The 7,927-nt window shown below is 42.9% G+C and overlaps 1 pseudogene; it reads right to left on the reverse strand.

The window, feature by feature from the left end:
* Positions 1–3,580: 3,580 nt before the first annotated feature.
* On the reverse strand, positions 3,581–5,472 carry LOC147895992 (polyphenol oxidase 1-like; annotated as a pseudogene).
* Between the last annotated feature and the right edge of the window lie 2,455 nt (positions 5,473–7,927).

The following is a 7,927-nucleotide window of genomic DNA, read 5'->3' on the forward strand; positions in this document are numbered from 1 at the left end:
GTATATCGCACTGTTGAATCAGCACCAAAATTTGCACGGGAAAAAATGGTTTTAATTTCCTTGCAAAGGGTCAGTTGCATCTCGTACTATTTGTGCTCTAGGGAATGCAATTTGCCCCATTCCACATGTGGATTTGAATACGTATGTGAAGGAAAAATACACATTGGACAAGGACATCGATCCATATGTCCCACCATTGGATTGGCCCTACATTCTGTACAAGTCTTAAACTAATTGGTTTTAATGTCTTTGCAATGTCTCAGGTGCATCGAATACCAAATGTGCCACCGTGGAACAAGAATGCCCATTTTAGAATGTGGATGCGATGTTTTAATGCCCTTGCAAAGGATTAGTTGCATGAGGGTTTAGGGTTTAGGTTTTAGGTTTTAAGTTTTAGGGTTTAGGGTTTAGTTTTTAAGATTTAGGGTTTAGGGTTAAGCGTTTAGGGTTTACTTTCAAATGATGTAACTACATGAGGGTTTAGGGTTTAATTTTTAGGATTTAGGGTTTAAGGTATAGGGTTTAGGGTTCGGGGTTTAGGGTTTAGGATTTAGGGTAAAGGGTTTAGTATTTAGGGTTTAGGGTTTTGGAATTATGGTTTAGGGTTTAAGGTTTGGGGTTTAGGGTTTAGGGTTTAGGGTTTAGGAATTATGGTTTTAGGGTTTAGGGTTTAGGGTTTGGGATTTAGGGTTTGAGGTTTAGGGTTTAGGGTTCAGGGTTCAGGTTTGGGGTTTAGGGTTTGAATGTTAATTGCATTGTAATGTTAATTGACATTTTTATTTAAATATCAAATTACGTAATTGCACACTGTATTTTTATCATTACATATTATATTTCATTTTTATCATTATACATTTGGCAATTCGAGTATTGTCCTTAGATTTAAATCGATCTGATTTTAAATTCGTTAAATCTTTATTGGACGTTTATAATAAATAAAATAGTATTTAAAAGATAGAATGAAGATAATTATCATATAATTTAATTAATATAAGATTGTTATATATATTATAAAATATTCTAGTTCAAAAATATTTTATGATCATTTTGGAAATTAAAAAAGCTTTTCAACATTTAGAATATAATGTTTTTTCTTATTTCATAGATAATTAACAACTCATATCCTCTAGTAGACTGCAACAACTATAATATTAATGACTTATTCTACCATGCATAGCAGAAGATACATTCTTGGATGCTAATTTCCTAGATAAAGACTAATATATATAGAATCCAATTCACATTTGCTTTTTTATGTGCCATGTCATCTAATTAATCTCTTACATAAAATAACTTTTCCTTATATATATATAGGAATAATGTAACACACTCTTCTAACTTCCCAGGTGACCACCCCTTTTCCTAGTTAGAGGTATATATCTTAACTAGAGAATGAGATTTCCTATATAGGAATGTAGCACACATGTCTTATTTCCTAGGTGAAAATCTCTTTTTCCTAGATAGAGGTATTGATTTGCTATATAGAAATATCAATTTCCTATATAGAAATGTAACACTACTTTCCTAGATGACAACCTCTTTTCCTAGATAGAGGTATGCATTTTATATTTTTCCTAGATAGAGGTATCGATTTCCTATATAGAAATGTAACACACTCATCGAATTTCCTAGATGACAACCTCTTTTCCTAGATAAAGGTATGCATTTTATCTAGGGAAGGAGTTTTCCTAGATATACATACCAAAATGCCTAGTTATATCTAGAAAATTTCCTCCTTTTTCCTACTTTGTGAGGTTTTTCCTATATAGTGAACGGCTAGAAGTTCCCAGGCATTCGTTCCACCAATGGCCTTCACCCAAACAAAATAGATAGGCCTTCGGGCAATTCTGACCATGCCCCCGCCTCCACATCCACGTCCACGGCCACTGTCGCCTCCGCCTTGCTGGAATTTCTGTTGATGTGGCTAGAATGCTTGCATGCTATGGCTCTTCTTGCATAAAAGATGCAGCCACATATTGCTGCAGACCAACCGCTCTCTGGCTGTGCCCATTGTAATGGCATGCCACCGTGTTGTGTGTATTAGTCAAGCAAATCGCACACCAATTCACGTTAAGAGCACACTCGACTGCGGAGTGACCAGGATTGCGACAGCGAGTACACCATATCCCCTTCAAGCCTTTAGGTACGGATCCTTCTCCAGAAGCCATTGGTGCACCCTTACCTCCTTCAGAGGCTCTCCGACAGGGATGTTTTTATCAAAGCTTCACCCTTGCCATGGCTAGACGCAAAGAAATTCCACATCATGTTAGGGATTTGAACCTTGACACAAAGTAGACTCCACGAGCTAATTTAAATTGAGAGGCAGCACCATTTGACCACACCCAATGTTGTTTTATATTTTCTACATGGGGAGTTTCCTTTTTCAGACATTCCCAATGCAGTAGAAAAGCATGCTTCACAAATAAGGTGTCATGTGCCCTATCATCTAAAATGTAGAAATGGTATGTGTGTTGCACTGACTTGGACTCTTGTGAGTCAGCAAGCAGATTGGCATCAAGCGTGTAAGAGAATTAAGCAAATGATTGTATGTGATATGCACAAGAATTGTTATCTGCTTGCTGTACCAGTGAGCACTTTGTATCTTATCTTGTTCTTGAAATAAATAATTTTCAACAAAATCTGTGACAAAGACAATAGTGTCATGGGGGAAATTGGCAACATCCATAGAAAACATAGTGCAAAATATCAACAAAAACATAGACCTTACATTGTTAGGTGATTGATATGTTTAAAGAAACACCCTAGTCAAAAAACCTTGAAAAGACAATGAAGAAATTCAACAATATTCACCTGCAACTAAAAGAAATAAGCACTGTATGGTTCTCAAGATTAAATTTGGACAAACGTATCAATACCAAATATATAAAGATGAACCTCTTATGCATGTTGGTCAGATCACTCAATAGACTCTATATATGCAAGGAAATTTTCAGCACACCATACATTAAATTGTACAACAAAGAAGAAATTGTTCAAGAGTCCTTGTAAGATTATATTTTTATGTCTCTATCCAAAATCTTGGCAATGGAATGAGTATGGCGTGAATGTTGGAGTTAATCTATCGTGCCATATATCACAGCTATAACTTTCACATTGCATTATAGTGAGTAAGCGAGCAATGCATCTATGAAAGAAACTACCTAGGATAACTAGTTCACGACGTAATCAATAAGATCGTGCTAGTGATCTTCCACGATGGGTGGAAATTAAGTTATTGTGAAACAGAACGCTTGACATAGAATAAACAGAGACGAACATTCATTTTTACTCTAAAAAGAGAAAAAGAGGACGAGCTTTATTCTTAACAACGGTTGGCGTACACCGTGTGTATCTGTGCTAACCGTTGGGACTGCACTCATGACCGTTCCGTCTCTGTGAACAGAGGCTAGGCGTCTGTGCTTTGTTTACGTGCTCAAAAATTTGTCCATCTGAAGTCGCATGAGCAACAGATGGAGACGTGGATGATCAGCTAGAGCGCAAACTTATGTAGTTGACCGGCGGGTAAGGCAGGCGGACTAGTCCATCTGCGTTGAGGATCTATATCTATAAGGTACTGCTTTACATCTCGACGAAACACTTCGATGTACTCTTCACCCTCCACACCTTCCTCTTAATAAACAAATAGCTTCGGGCCTTCCCAACCGACGTCTTCTGGATGTAGTTGATCACCTCTTGTATTAACGTACACTAACGTGATTGCATCTTTACCTTTCAATGGGTTGTCAAAAGAACCGTCGGGCTGCTTCTCGGGGGCAATTGTAATACCCAATCGGACCATTGTTTTGGTGAGGCTCAGGTTTGCTCTCATGCAGGGACGCTGTTCACAATTGGCGCACATGGCACTACTTGATCGGGCGAAGACACTAATCTGGCCTGCGAAATGACGATTGGACAAAGGAGTGTCCCCAGTGGCGTCAGGCTTATCGAGGAACACCCGGATGCAGTAGGGGACATTGAAGATGCCCTTGACGATGTTCTCTAACACGAGAGTCCAGTTGTGCACGAAATGCTCAGGTGGCTTGTACATCTCCAAGAGGTGGAGCAACATCTTGCAAGGGGGCCAATCCTCGGTTCGAGCAGTTTGGAGCTCAGGATACGTGTATCCACAGTCTACGTCCACGATGCGAACATCATTGGAGGATACAAATTCATAGTCATTTTGGGAACGTCGGAAGGGTGTGAGATCGGTGTCGGAGGTGGCAGGCGTGTCTGGTTTGATGGTGTATGTTCCGTCACAGATGGTTTGCACCTTGTCGTCGATCCATGCGTTTGGATAGCAATATTGCCACAGCGCCACGAGACGATCCACATTGGCATGATGGAAGAAGAAGATGGGATCGAAGCCAGCGCAATCAGGATACGACATCTGCCCCCCTGGACCTCCAATAGTGTCGTGAACCTCATCGTGCACCAGCTCCAGGGAGGAGTAATGGCCATAATCATAACCTTTACTTGCCCGTGGGTTGATTCATTCCAGTAGTGATTAGAAAAGGAGAGCCAATCGCTATGTCTGAGCATGGCATGAACTCCTTCTACGAGAGTCGACGAGGCGTTCCGCATCACCGTCAAGCTTAGCCGATCGGTCTGACTCACATGACGAACGGTAGGATAGCCCGCAGGCAAAAAAGGAATTCCCTCCGGCGGAACCTCGTAAAGAGGCTTGGCATGAGGGTTATAGACATCCGAGGATGCATAGGGCGTACCGACAGCCGTGGGCGACACGAAGGACTTGAGAGGGTTGGGAATTTTCCTTGTAGGGAAGGACTTCCATTTGTACAGCAACGGGATCTCCATGGAGGTGAATACATCAGGAATTCCCAACAGGCGAGTGCTGGGATTGGCCCAATCCCAATATGGAATACGAAGCTCATCTGCGATCTTGGTCACCACCTCTTTCTCCTTATTGTCTTGAAATAGTGTTTCGGCCAGCAGACGGGCTTGACGGATGATAGATTGCTCCAACAGCATCACGTAAGGGCGATGCCAGGTCGGGAACAACGGGGAGCCATGCTGGCAGTATCCCCCCCACCATTTGTTTGCTGCACGCGGGAACCAGGAACCTTTATCACCATCGTACGGCTCATAAGGAAGGCCGTGAATGCCCGCGATCTGATAATAGGACCACTTATCGGTGTGTGGGAGTTGCTGCACCGCTTGAAAGGCAAGCAAAAATACATCCCGCCGCTGCTGACGCTTGTGGATAGATTCCAGCTGCGGCAGATGTGGCTCTTTTGATCGCTGGTCCAGCACAGGGCGGCTGGGATAGAAGAACTGAAGAAGACTCTCACGAGGGCAAGCAGTGGGAGGATCTGTACCGAGCAATGCATAGCGGTAAATCACGGCATGCGAGTGGTCGTCGTGAGGACCAACACGCTCATAACCGAGTCGGCTCTTGGAATAGCTGGTGCCGGGCTGGCGCGGCGCCTTAGAATCCAATGATACGGGCAACATGGCTGCTGATATAGATTATCACTGATAGGAAAGATCGATAACAGGCTATCATGAGGGTCGATGCTATCAACGATGGAGAAGCAGAAGCATTGTGCTAGGCTCGGATATATTGCGATAGGGAGTGAGAAACAACATAGAAGGGAACTTGCTTGCAGATGAGATTTGTGTGAAGATGAGCAAGCTTTTATAGAACGTCGGAGTGCATGCATTGCGCATTGAGCTGGTTGAGCAATTGTGTGAAAGATGGGAACTTGGGAAGAGACCACAACACACACTGCATGATGGAGAGCTGTCTGGAATCTGGACTCTGAAATCAATCAATCAATTGTGAATTAAATGTACGTTGGAGGTTTCGACACGTGCGGTTGACTGTGAACCATTCTGAAAACTTTTGGCACGTCCCGCTGTCGCATGTCGCTTTGGGACATCGCAAGGTCGGAAAATATTTCTTGTTAAAATTCAAAAAACCTCCAAGCCTGAAAATTGGAGATAGAATTTCATAAATTTAGAGGTTTTCACGCATTTTATAACTATATTTGCAAAAAGTGCAGGTTTTTGTGACCGCTCACCTGACACTAAACCCCGGTTTTTCGTGAACACTGATGGGAAGAGGAGTAGCGCAAGTGGGGCCTCAAGACATAGAGAGCACATGAGCAGTCCGAGAGCCATTTTCTGAGTGGGGAAAGGAGACTCTCCCTTGGGGAGATGCCATGTGTTACATTTGGGGGCAATTCCATTGGATGGAGGCAAATTAAAGCATCTCGGAGATTCATGATGCTTCGTCCCTTAGGACATTTTCCCACCCAACCATCATGTTGTTTACAATACAATTCTATTGTTAACAACATGATTCTTGTTTGCTCTCCAGGCCCGACTCCAACCGTTCTTCGATTGCTATCCTGGGTGATGGATGGAACTCCGGTGAACTCCAGTTAGCTGGAGTGAGCTTCGAGATGTCTACAGAGAGGAAGCATAATGTGGAAGCCAGAAGAGCCTAGCCCGTAGAATCCGCTGCCGCCAAGAAGGTTTAGAGGGTCGATGAAGTGGACGAAGAAGACGGAGGGATGCCAGGCTCGTTTGCCGATGCACTTAAAGCAGGCTCAGAAGGACATGCAATTGTCGAGCTCGCATGCCTAGAGCACGATTTGCAGCGCATTAACATCCGAAAGAGAGAGTCCAAGCTGCTAACTCGGAACGCCTCGAAAAGTGGTTAAGGTGCGGGTGGATGTTCATCTCGAGAATTTATGTCGGGAGTACTCACGTCTCATGGACAGTGGTGTCTTCATGTTGTTTCTTAGTCAGGTCCCAACGGAGGAAGAATGTCCAAGATGGTTCGCAGCTGCATACCAAGGCAATGTCTCCCCCTTGTTGATTACCGGTTCATCGGACAAGGTTTCTTTCAAGCTATTGTGCAAAATGTGAGCGAACATGACTGGCTCATCTCTAGTTTGGTTGGATATAGAGGGAACCTTCTCTACTCTATCCCTTGGAGTGCAACCTTCACTCCAGAAGAGGTCTTGTAACATGAATGTCCCCTTTGGGTTCACTTCCCTAGGCTTAACGAGATCCTAGTGCCAGAGCTCCTCACTGTCGCTTCTAGCCTTAGCAGAGTACTCTATCTCCTGCCAATCCAACCCAAAAGAGCCTCTCCTAAGGTATGTCTGCTATGGGATAGGAGACAAAACCCCCCCGAAGTCCTCGAACTTGAGCTCCAGAATGGTTGGGATTTCTTTGTTGAGATTCACTTTGGTATATTCCTAGATGCATGTTATTTCTGTAAATGCAGTGGCCATTTCACTCGTGATTGCCAAGAGAAGGAAGGCGGAGACAAACATGTAGCTACAGAAAACTCTCCGATGGAGGTTGCAACTCGGGAGGAATGCTCCACCAAACATGCAGCACAGAAGGTGCAAAAAATAGCCCCTCAAAGCGAAGCTATGGCCAAGGTCCCCAAGCTCTCCCATGGGGTAAGGAACACGACAAGGCATAGGCCATTTTCTGATGAAAATACCGACGCTTTTTATAATAATTTTTTTTTTCACGGGCGCAAATGTCGCTATAAAAGTCGCTAAAAGCGTCGGAAAAGAACCGTCGCTATATAGCGACGATGATAAACGTCGCTATATAGCGACACTGTTAATCGTCGCTATATAGCGACAGTGGTAAACGTCACTATATAGCGACGATTGATAGAACTTTAAAAAAAGAATTAGTGGGGCTAAACAGGGCTTGCTATGGCCCTGTTTAGCCCCACTAATCCTTTTTTTTTTTGGTAATTACAAAACAAAGTTTTTTTATAACAAAATTTCCCTTGCGAAAAGGGTGATACAAAATCGCTCAAATGAAATGATCGAGCAACAAAAGCATATACATGTCGAACATATACAATATTATTTGTTACAAAATTACCCTTTCGAAAGGGTGATACAAAATTGCTCAAACGAGCGGATATACA

Source organism: Dipteris shenzhenensis, chromosome 12, assembly GCF_047967505.1.
Source record: "Dipteris shenzhenensis isolate YYH24624 ecotype China chromosome 12, Dip_SZ_1.0, whole genome shotgun sequence".
Classification (NCBI taxonomy): domain Eukaryota; kingdom Viridiplantae; phylum Streptophyta; class Polypodiopsida; order Gleicheniales; family Dipteridaceae; genus Dipteris; species Dipteris shenzhenensis.